Raw genomic sequence first — 12,427 nt, forward strand, 5'->3', positions numbered from 1 at the left:
AAGAAAGTCTAGAACTTCCATTTCTTGGTTTAGGCCGGATTTGTACAGATTGATATCTCAAATCAAAGTACTCCCTTGCAGTACATTGTTTAGGGTTTAAACTCGTTTCTCACACACATACACGAAATTACCGAAATCAACAGAAAACGTTTTCACCCTCAAACAATTGGCGACCACAGTGGGATATTAATCTCTCGGTTACAATATCAATTTCCAATTCCCGATTTCATCTTTCAATTCCGAACTCAGGTCCGGATCAGCAACAAGCCCTGAGAACACCAGCGCTGAAACCATCCCCGGTACTAACACTCCTTCCAGTGGCATTAATACGCCACCTACCAACGCCAGCGGCACGGAAAGCGTTGCTTCAGGTGTTACACCACCGTCACCAGAGCCGCTGCTACTCCACCATCGAGACGAGAGACTGGGGGAGCCAGAAGAAGCCGACCGTCTCTTACCACTGTTGATTTGATGGTAAGACAAAAGGATATCGTAAGGCTCAGACAGACATGGCTACAACTCAGAAAGAGATACTTATTTTCCTCAAGACACTAACGGAGCGACCGTCACAAGAGTCACGTCAACCCATATGAAGCTGACAAGGAATACCTTTAACAGCCGGCGCAGGCACTTTAGTAGGACGCACGTTTATAGATGAAGAGGCTCGCTTTGCTCTTGAACGCCCGGTAGAGGATAATCAGCAATCCAATTTCATCACACGTGAAGATCATGAACGTCCTCTCCAAAACCAAGGCAAAGAAAATTAACAACCCCCCTGAGTTCACAGATACCCTCTTCCCGCCAGGAGCTGCATGATTTCTGGGGACTTCGCCCACAAAATCGTGCAGTCTACGATGAAACATTTATGTGAGATTCTATATTTATCCAAGACACAGCGTCAAGATATATTTGCAGCCCTCAACCGCACTGCATCAGCAAGACAGCTGTTTCCATCCAGGGAAGTCGTTCCCAAACCCCAACCTCGATCTCCTGGGAAGCACGATTGATAGATGGAACTGGGGACTCGTAACCAATGTTCTCTTGAAGGATGTCGAGTTTGACAGCATGCTGATTGACGCGGCCTCCGACTTCAACATTGTAACCCTCGAGGCTCTGAGAGTTGCAAGGGAAAATCAAAAAGAATAAGCATATTCTTTCCCATGAGAGAAAACAACTTTCCGACCAGCACTATTCGTGTCGTCTTCCCATATGTTATATCGTATCAAGTCGTCTTTCGAAGTCAAGGGTTAATAGCGCCCTGACTGGAGTTTTCTCCAGAAGCCGCTTCAACGCTCTCTCCATAAGTCGCTCCGCTTCAACGTTCTCCAACAGCGGCTCCGCTTCAACGTTCGCTCCAGCAGCCGCTCCGCTTCAACGTTCGCTCCATAAGATGCTCCATGATCCAAAGTCGAAGCTTCAGCATTTTGCTCCATAAGTTTCAACGTCGTCTCCAAGGGCCGAAGCCGCTTCAACGCCTCCTTCCTGCCAAGGTTCGTGCCCGCGGCCGCCGCCCCCTCCTGCCGAGGATCATGTAGTAGTTGCCACTCCTTCTTTCCAAAGATTGTGTCGTAGCCATCACTCCTCCTTTCAAGGATCGTGTCGAAGCCGCCGCTCTTCCTTGTCGAGGATCGTGCCGTAGACGCCACTCCTTATTTCCAAGGGTCGTGCCACCACACTCCCCATGTCAAGGATCATGATTGCAACCAGCCAATTTTCGTAGTCGTGGCCACCTTTTGATCCATCCCGCTAAAGCTCGTGGTCCTGGACAGTTTGCTCGCTGACGCATCCAGCTAATCCCTTTACTTCCATGGACACCCATACAATTCCAGCCAACCTACTTTGTTCCCATAACAATGTAGTCTCTTCTGTTACATCTGTTGCCAGGAACTGTTGGCGCTCGTTTGTTGATACCAGCCAGGGATTCACCATAGCAACAATCACTACAAAGATGGAAACCCGTAAAGCGCACTTGGGGACTGAGGATCTACACGGAATCCCTTCACTGTCAAATCTCAGAAGACAAGGTCAACTAAAATGTCATATCCACGACAAGGTCATCTACTCTTCAAGGGTGTAGCGTAAGAATATCATCACCTCTTTTTCTAGAAGAAGCCTGTAACACTTTACGAGGCCGCGGTGGATCCCAAGCCTGCTCAGAGGAAATAACTTAAGAAACTAAAGAAAAGTGAGACTGGGGACTGCTCATCACAGTCCATCCCGACGACCATCAAAGATTCATGTGATAACTACAGAGATGCGGCTGAAACATTTTCTTGAAGAAACATAGGGAGCCACGATAAACAACATAACTCTCTCACTTCTACCTCTTCGCTATCCAAAATATTTCGTCCATTATGATATTCTGAGCATCCCAGTGTGAAATCCAGAAGAGTACAATAAGCTCGTATCAAATCCCTTGGACGTGGATTCAAGGCGATGCAATGAAAGTAGGCTACACGTGGGGACTACCAGCATGGGACGTTTTCACTCCCCTCAACCAGGTTATTTCTGATTTCAACATCATCACTGTCGAAGTTTTACGAGCCGCAGGAATTTCTCAACATGAAGCCGTACATGTGCATCGAATACCGTAAAAGAACGCCATAGAGATACATTCGCATGTTCGTCCATGACATCGGATCTAACAGAAATATAACTGGGGACTGCTCACTGCATCCCATTCCATACAATAGTCCAAGATTCAGACGATGGTTCGAAGGATGTATCTTGGAACAAAGTCCTTGAAAACTTGATAGCAGCATATCGACAACAGAACGTCTCCCAACCCATCTATTTCATCCAGTGACTCCGGAAGATTTTGACCGACAACGCAACCACAATCTCCAAGGTTACCCCTGACATGATCGTTGTCGATCATATATTTCATCCACTCGTCCCAAGAATGCGATGGAGTTTGGTAAATTTTGGAATCCACTGGAGAGACACTACAGACGAAAGCACCGATCCGGACGAGCAACATAAAACAGAAGAGGGTCGATACCTCTTTTCATGCGGACGGAGTTTCTAGAGTTTGAACCGAATAAAAGATTCCTTCTTTCTCCATGAACGGGAATAGATGACTGGACGCGACTACGCCACCTACCCGCAACATCCCTCCTGAATTCTTCCTGAGTTTTACTGTCGGAATTTTTTCACCTACTAAAAAAAAATCAAAACCTAAATATACCAGCATTGGGAGATAGGAAATTCTTTTCCGATCGGAATGGAGGGGCGGACCGTCAAAATCCGAGTTCGTACGAGAATTCTACAACGATTTTAGTAAGGGGCGCTAATTAGGGTTTCGACATGCCAAACCCTAATTTAGACAAAGTTGCCATCATTCCACGGAACTGAAGCCATTCGTCATCCTTCCACGGAACTGAAGCCATGTAACGATCCTCGAGCTCGTCAACGCAATTAGACCAGTCAAGAGACGACTAAGCCGTTATTGACTCGATTAATTAGAGATGAACGTAATTAATAGAAATTAATCAAAGAAATATCTAGATACGAAATTAGTATCACTAGGTAGATCTCGAAAAGTTATGCGAATTAGACTATTCGAACGTGTCTTTCGGATACTAGACGAAGAAGATAACATCAGATTTGTACGAGGGCGCAAAGTAGTCATTTTACATCTTTTTTATCTTCGGCCTTATCATCCTAACATGTCGAAGACAAATTCGTTTTCTCTTTTCTTCCTTCTCTCTTCGTTCTTATCTCCTTCTTCTTCTGTTCTCTGTCGAATTCAATTCATAGAATTGAGTTAAATCTTGTGAGTTATTCAAAGAAACTTAGTTAGCTTGATGAACTGAAGAAGATGAAGTTAGAATTGAAGTTGTTGGAGTTCCAGGAGAAGAAGAAGGTGATGTTGGTGTTAGATTGAAGTTAGGGTTCGTGTAGAACTGATGATGATATAGTGTTATTAATGGATGAAGAGAAGAGGGGTTGCTGTTGAATTGATGTGATAAAGCTGTTCTACTGTGGAAACGAAAGAAGAAGGTAAATCAGTGTTTAAATTTAGGGTTCCTATGTTGATTGATTTCTTTATGAAATTGAGTTTAGTTTGGTATTATATTCCATGGTTTTGCTGTTAATTATGGTAGACATGATTGTGTGGAGTTTAATTTTGGTTTCATATAGAATTAGGGTTTTCCCCTGTTCTTCCCCAAATCCAGAAGTTAGGATTTCTTGTGATTTAGGGTGTCTGAATTGGAATTAGCAGATGAGAAAGATGAATTGGTGAATTGGGAATTGTAATTGGTGCTGGTGGTACAGTTTAGAAGTATTAATGCTTAACTTCTGATTTTGAAGTTGAACTGCAAATGAAGAACTGGTGATGATATATCCTTAAATGGAAGTAGAAATTGGTGGATATGAGTGGATGGTTTGGTTGAGCAAGAATTGCATATTAAGGATTTTGTTTATAATAATGATAGTGAAATTACAGATGAAGAGGAGATTCAGGAAATGGCTGTTGATGAAACTCAAATTGCAGGTGAAGAACATGAAGAAGCTGTTTGTGTTATTCAACTGTTGGTGGAGCTCAAGTAAATGGAACCGAAGTTATAAGTTGAATTACAGAGTATGTAGAAGATGAATTGAGAGTTGTATTGCAGATGTGGATGTGAACTGGTGGTGTTGGAGTTGTTGAATGTTTGAAGCTTTTGTGTTGCAGCAGATGGAACTGAACTTGGAGGTGTTAGACTAAATCTAAATTGAATCAGATCATGAATTGGTTGCAGGTATTGGAGTTTAAATGGTGCAGTTGGATATGAATGTATCAAGATATGGAAGTGGTGATAGGGTTAATGAATGTGAAGTACTAGAGTTGCTGTTGGAGTTAGAGATAAATTGGTGGAGATTGTTTCTGGTTGAACTTCAGGTGGTTGTAAAGATGAATGCAATTGGTGGACTTGAAACTTAATTGAGTAATAGCAGTTCATGAGTTGAAGTGTCAACAGATTAGAGAGTTGAGTTGACTGTGTTGCAAGTTACAGTTCAAGTTATAAGTAATGATACAAGTTTTGTAAAGTGGATTGAGTTATGAAATTGTCTTTAAATGATAATAGAGGTTGTAGTTGAGCTGGAATGAGAACAAGAATGGAGATGGAGTTGCAGAGTTGGTATCGTCTGGAATTGGTTGAAATGATAATGATGTTGCTGCTGGGATTCAAGTCGAATATGCAGAGAATAGGGGATGGATGTGTTTGAGTTGCAGTTGGTGCAATCTAGGAATTAGTTATATCTCTTAGATGTTGTCTATGCAATTAGGATGTTTTGCTGAAGTTGTTTATTTTGTGATAATGAATGTATGAACTTCTGTTTTCTTAAACTTAGACCTGTTAGTCATCCTAGTCAGATTGTCTGACCGACTCTACTCTTACCTGACTTAGCTAATCTGACTGATTTGAATCGGTTCGACTCAGAACTGGCTCAGTGAGCCAAAACCAGACTTGACCAGTTGACCTGACTTTGAATAGTTTGACCTTACTTGACCAGGACCTTGACCTTGAATGGACGTTGACTCTTAGTTGATCAGTTTTATCAGGCCTTGTGTTATTGGGCCGAGCTTAGTGGGCTTGGGCTTAGTGCCATGTTATCTGAGTTTGACGATTTGGACCTCTTATGGCCCGACTTAGCCTTTGGTTCCTTCTACAAAGTTGTAGATATTCTTAAGACATATCTATTGGACTATAGAATCATCCTAATTGAATTAGTAAACCTTTGTTGTGCTAAAAATAGATAAAGAAAGGTATAAAACCATAAATGGGCCTAGAACAATTAGATAGGTCACTTAGTCTTTAACTCGAGATTTGTATGAGATTATGTTATGAGTTTTGTATGAGCCTTTTGGATAATCTCTAGAATGCTTCTCTGATTAACAGTTACTCTTTATCAACACCGAACGATTCAAAAGACGAACCGGTGGATTGTACATCTCGAGGTAGGTGAGGCTTGTCATCAAAAGAGGTGGGACTCGATAACGAAACTCTCTTGTATTCATTATTGTTTTACAAATCTATCTTTTGTGGAATCCATGCATATCTTTGTTACTATATGATAGTGTATGCATGTGTTATGTGTGTAATACAAACTAGTTTTATTTTACATTTTGGGATGGGCTTGGATCTTAGGAAACAACTAATATCTGTGTTTTGGGAGTACTTATTTATTTTCAAAAAGTGATTATTTCCATTGACTGGAAAGTGTTTACAATCTTTACTTATTGATAGCATGAAAAGGAGGAGGTTTCCTTTTGATTGGTGTGTGATGTGGTTGCCCAAAAGGTATATCTATATTTATGCGCTAAAGGAGTGAAAATTGCTGACAACTAATAAGCTATCTAGGTGTGTACTCGTGTCACCAAATATTACTTTCCCTATTTCTGTACGAGCAGCGCATGTCTCGTACATGGATGTTTACGGTTCTTTTAAATTACTTTCAAAAGCTATTATATTATGTTTTGGTGTTTGGAGAGAATGATGTTGAGAATCTTATGTCTGATTGTTGGACTTGATTTGCGAGAGTACAGGGATATCCATGATTAAGTTCTTCCTTCGGATGTAATGTTAACACCATCATTTCTTTTTAGATACTTGTTATGTAGAGTGCGCGTGTATTGAGTTACTTGTAAGGTACCAATCTTATCTGACTACGGGGCCACAAACCTCAGGGTGCTTTAATGATCATTAATGAATCCGCAAGAGTCACACCTTACTACTCCAAAGGAATACGTCGCTCAACTATTATTTATGTTGTGAATGTGTGCCGGTTTATTTGGTTGGTAGAACTTTATAATTTCAGTATTGCTATTATTTTAATATTCTTTATATGTTTTCCGTGTTTATTCGGTTTTCAGTAAAACCTGCATTGTGTTTAAATCATTCTAGTGATTACCTGAAAGCTAGTTGTTATTCCTACGGGGCACCCCTTTTAGGGATGATGTGCTCACCCATTCCCACTTTCAGTTTCAGAGACAGATTCAGATCAAGTTGTGCACGTGGCGATGAAAGCTTTGAGGAGTTGGTTGCGTTAGTTGGTTAGCTTCCGCTGTGTTTATTTTGTGTTTATATTTTACTTGTAAACCAACTCATTATTGTATATGTAACATCTAAGAGGAGTTCTTGTATTTATTTCAGAGAGGGTTTAGATTCAGGTAAATTTTTGTTTAGAACTTCTTTTTTAGTATTTTAAATAGATGTTTTAGATCGTTAGTGCCTTATTTTATAGCTAATTTCTTGGATTAGTCAGCTGCTAGCTTAGGGAGCGCTACAGACTTGGTATCAGAGCTCATTATTAGATCTTACATGGGCAATAATAGGATTAGCCAGTGCCAGTTAGAGAATTAGGTTAATTTAGAACTGGGTAATGGGCTGTGAGATAAATCTTAATTACTAAAAACAGTCAATAACTAAAAGATTTATGTATTGATATGGTTGATTTGCATAATATGTTGATGGTTTGTTCTTTGTTTTGTGTAGGTATGTTCTTTTATAAATTATGTAGTAAAAATTATAGGTGAAACCAGTTATGATAGAAGTTTAGAGATTAGTTAATTTTAATAAGTTAACACTTAAATAATCTAGCACTGGAGAATAGTGAGGTTTGTAATTCTGGTGTGTTTGTGTTGTCTTTGTTTGTAGGAAACCATTATCAGGTCTGACCAGCTTAGACATGGAAACTTACATTCATGGATTACCATTCATGTTAGGAGGACTTGCTTCTATTAGTGAACTGTTGGATCCTAAATTTTATTTAGAAGCCGATAGAGTACCTTTCCTCCTAATTAGAACTATTAGTCTATTGAAGTAGAGATAAAGTTAAATTGTAAAAGTAGTTAAGATAATAGTTCAACCATTAAAATCAATTATAATAGATGATAATAAGATCACTAATAATCATAACGATAAAAATAATAATTTGGATCAAGTAGCTAGGCAAGATTGTTAGTAATTATCCACGGTCATATTTTGCAGACTAATTAAAATTAGAAATAAGTTATTGTATTTTCAAAATCAGATAGATATTATAAGATTTATTATAGTAGACCTAAGAACGTGTAGATACACCGCGTAAAGTAAAAAGACTAAGTTTCTTAGTAATCTTATACCCAAATTATTTTTAGTTCAATAACTGAATTAGTAAATTATTAGAATTAAACAAATACGCATAGAGAAGTGATAATAGTATCTGAATGCTTAGTACAACAATAGACTTGAAAGTTAAAATAAATTCTTTACATTAATAGGAAAATCTAAAGACTATTAAAATACACATAAATTTTATGCAGACCGGAATTGAAATAATATTAGGCTACCAACGCTAATATATATGTATATATATATATATAGTATACAGACTCGATATGATTAGGTGAAATCAATTATAGTCATACTTAGAAAAATTAAGACTTAGTGTATCAACGGGACTATAAACAAACTAATAATGATAATAATAAAAAATGTAGAAAATAGTAACACTGCTGATAATAGTATTTCAATAATTTTGTTAATAGCAAATTTACAGTAGATAATAATATTTGGAAAATTTACATATAGTGTAACAGTAAGGTAAAATATCAGATATTATAGATTTACGTGAAATCAAATTTGGATTAGCTATATGAATAAATGTATAAATAATATATGACTACATCAAATTAATAAACTGCTAAATACTAAACTATAAACAATAGCGCGAAGAACTTAGACATACTTGTCTGTTAGAATCGAATTCACCATAGTGAGCTTAGAGACAATCTTTTTATGAATTAGAAAATTAGTCTATTGAACTTAGAGCTACAAATTATAGATTTTAGTTGTAGAAAGCCATATAGGGTTGTGTTTCATTTCTTGTTGTTGTGAACTCATTTAAAATGAGTTGAGTTTTCACGCTTTTGTAAGTATGAGTAGTACTTGCATTTAGTCGAGAGATAGTATTTTTCTTTAAGGTGGGGAATTTTGAACTTTTAGAAGGGCGCTTCAATTTTCGAGGACGAAAATGATATAAGGTGGGGAGAATGTAACGAGCCTCAAGCTCGTCAACGCAATTAGACCAGTCAAGAGACGACTGAGCCGTTATTGACTCGATTAATTAGAGACGAACATAATTAATAGAAATTAATCAAACAACGATCTAGATACGAAATTAGTATCACTAGGTAGATCTCGAAAAGTTATGCGAAGACTACTCGAACGTGTCTTTCGGATACCAGACGAAGAAGATAACATCAGATTTGTACGAGGGGGCAAAGTAGTCATTTTACATCTTTTTTTTATCTTCGGACTTATCATCCTAACGTGTCGGAGAGATTCATTTTCTCTTTTTTTCCTTCTCTCTTCGTTCTTATCTCCTTCTTCTTCTGTTCTTCCTCTGTCGAATTCAATTCATAGAATTGAGTTAAATCTTGTGAGTTATTCAAAGAAACTTAGTTAGCTTGATGAACTGAAGAAGATGAAGTTAAAATTGAAGTTGTTTGGGTTCCAGGAGAAGAAGAAGGTGATGTTGGTGTTAGATTGAAGTTAGGGTTCGTGTAGAACTGATGATGATATAGTGTTATTAATGGATGAAGAGAAGAGGGGTTGATGTTGAATTGATGTGATAAAGCTGTTCTACTGTGGAATCGAAAGAAGAAGGTAAATCAGTGTTTAAATTTAGGGTTCCTCTGTTGATTGATTTCTTTATGAAATTGAGTTTGGTTTGGTATTATATTCGATGGGTTTGCTGTTAATTATGGTAGACATGATTGTGTGGAGTTTAATTTTGGTTTCATATAGAATTAGGGTTTTCCCATGTTCTTCCCCAAATCCAGAAGTTAGGATTTCTTGTGATTTAGGGTGTCTGAAATGGAATTAGCAGATGAGAAAGATGAATTGGTGAATTAGAAATTGCAATTGGTACTGGTGGTACAGTTTAGAAGTATTAATGCTTAGCTTCTGATTTTGAAGTTGAACTGCAAATGAAGAACTAGTGATGATATATCTTTGAATAAAAGTAGAAATTGGTGGATATGAGTGGATGGTTTGGTTGAGCAAGAATTGCATATTAAGGATTTTGTTTATGATGATGATAGTGAAATTACAGATGAAGAGGAGATTCAAGAAATGGTTGTTGATGAAACTCAAATTGCAGGTGAAGAACATGAAAAAGTTGTTTGTGTTATTCAACTGTTGGTGGAGCTCAAGTGAATTGAACCGAAGTTATAAGTTGAATTACAAAGTATGTAGAAGATGAATTGAGAGTTGTATTGCAGCTGTGGATGTGAACTGGTGGTGTTGGAGTTGCTGAATGTTTGAAGCTTTTGTGTTGCAGCAGATGGAACTGAACTTGGAGGTGTTAGACTAAATCTAAATTGAATCAGATTATGAATTGGTTGCAGGTATTGGAGTTTAAATGGTGCAGTTGGATATGAATGTATCAAGATATGGAAGTGGTGATAGGGTTAATGAATGTGAAGTACTAGAGTTGTTGTTGGAGTTAGAGATGAATTGGTGGAGATTTTTTCTGGTTGAACTTCAGGTGGTAGTAAAGAAGAATAAAATTGGTGGAGTTGAAACTTGAGTAATAGCAGTTCATGAGTTGAAGTGTCAACAGATTAGAGAGTTGAGTTGACTGTATTGCAGTTACATATCAAGTTATAAGTAATGATACAAGTTTTGTAAAGTGGATTGAGTTATGAAATTGTCTTTAGATGATAATTGAGGTTGTAGTTGAGCTGGAATGAGAACAAGAATGGAAATGGAGTTGCAGAGTTGGTGCCGTCTGGAATTGGTTGAAGTGATAATGATGTTGCTGCTGGGATTCAAGTCGAATATGCATAGAATAGGGGATGGATGTGTTTGAGTTGCAGTTGGTGCAATATAAGAATTAGTTATATCTCTTAGATGTTGTCCATGCAATTAGGATGTTTTGCTGAAGTTGTTTATTTTGTGATAATGAATGTATGAACTTCTGTTTTCTTAAACTTAGACCTGTTAGTCGTCCTAGTCAGATTGTCTGACCGACTCTACTCTTAGCTGAATTAGTTAATTTGACTGAGTTGAATCGGTTCGACTCAGAACTGGCTCAGTGAGCCAAAACCAGACTTGACAAGTTGACCTGACTTTGAATAGTTTGACCTTACTTGACCAGGACCTTGACCTTGAATGGACATTGACTGTTAGTTGACAAATTTTATCAGGCCTTGTGTTATTGGGACGAGCTTAGTGGGCTTGGGCTTAGTGTCATGTTATCTTAGTTTGACGATTTGGACCTCTTATGGTCCGACTTAGCCTTTGGTTCCTTCTACAAAGTTGTAGATACTCTTAAGACATATATATTGGACTATAGAATCATCCTAATTGAATTAGTAAACCTTGGATGTGCTAAAAATATATTATGAAAGGTATAGAACCATAAGTGGGCCTAGAACAATCAGATTGTTCACTTAGTCTTTAACTCGAGATTTGTATGAGATTATGTTATGAGCCTTTTGGCTAATCTCGACAGTACTTCTGTGATTAACAGTTACTCATTATTAACAAAGAACGATTCAAAAGACGAACCAGTAGATTGTACATCTCGAGGTAGGCGAGGCTTGTCATCAAAAGAGGTGAGAATCGATAACGAAACTCTCTTGTATTCATTATTGTTTTACAAATCTATCTTTTGTGAAATCCATGCATATCTTTGTTACTATATGATAGTGTATGAATGTGTTATATGTGTGTAATACAAAGTAGTTTTATTTTACATTTTGGGATGGGCTTGGATCTTAGAAACAACTAATATCTGTGTTTTGGGAGTACTTATTTATTTTCACAAAGATTCTTTCCATCGACTGTAAAGTGGTTACAATCTTTACTTATTGATAGCATGAAAGGGAGGAGGTTTCCTTTTGATTGGTGTGTGATGTGGTTGCCCAAAAGGTATATCTATATTTATGCGCTAAATGAGTGAAAATTGCTGCCAACTAATAAGCTATCTAGGTGTGTACTCGTGTCACCGAATATTACTTTCCCTGTTTATGTACGGCCAGCGCATGTCTCATACATGGATGTTTACTGTTCTTTTAAATTACTTTCAAAAGCTATTATATTATGTTTTTGTGTTTGGAGAGAATGATGTTGAGAATCTTATGTCTAATTGTTGGACTTGATTTGCGAGAGTACAAGGATCTCCATGATTAAGTTCTTCCGTCGGATGTAATGTTAACACCATTATTTCTTTTTAGATACTTGTTATGTAGAGTGCGCGTACATTGAGGTATTTGTAAGGTACCAATCTTATCTGACTACGGGGCCACAAACCTCAGGGTGCTTTAATGATCATTAATGAATCCGCAAGAGTCACGCCTTACTACTCCAAAGGAATACGTCGCTCAACTACTATTTATGTTGTGAATGTGTGCCGGTTTATTTGGTTGGTAGAACTTTATAATTTCAGT

General features: G+C 37.7%; 1 long non-coding RNA gene across 1 annotated transcript; it reads left to right on the forward strand.

Annotated features, from left to right (window-relative positions):
* Window positions 1–3,659: 3,659 nt before the first annotated feature.
* On the forward strand, window positions 3,660–7,150 carry LOC113288854. The gene is made up of 3 exons (XR_003330729.1): window positions 3,660–4,002; window positions 5,889–5,973; window positions 6,972–7,150. It is a non-coding gene; the product is annotated as an uncharacterized LOC113288854 (long non-coding RNA).
* Window positions 7,151–12,427: the final 5,277 nt, after the last annotated feature.

This window comes from Papaver somniferum, chromosome 6 (assembly GCF_003573695.1).
Source record: "Papaver somniferum cultivar HN1 chromosome 6, ASM357369v1, whole genome shotgun sequence".
Classification (NCBI taxonomy): Eukaryota; Viridiplantae; Streptophyta; class Magnoliopsida; order Ranunculales; family Papaveraceae; genus Papaver; species Papaver somniferum.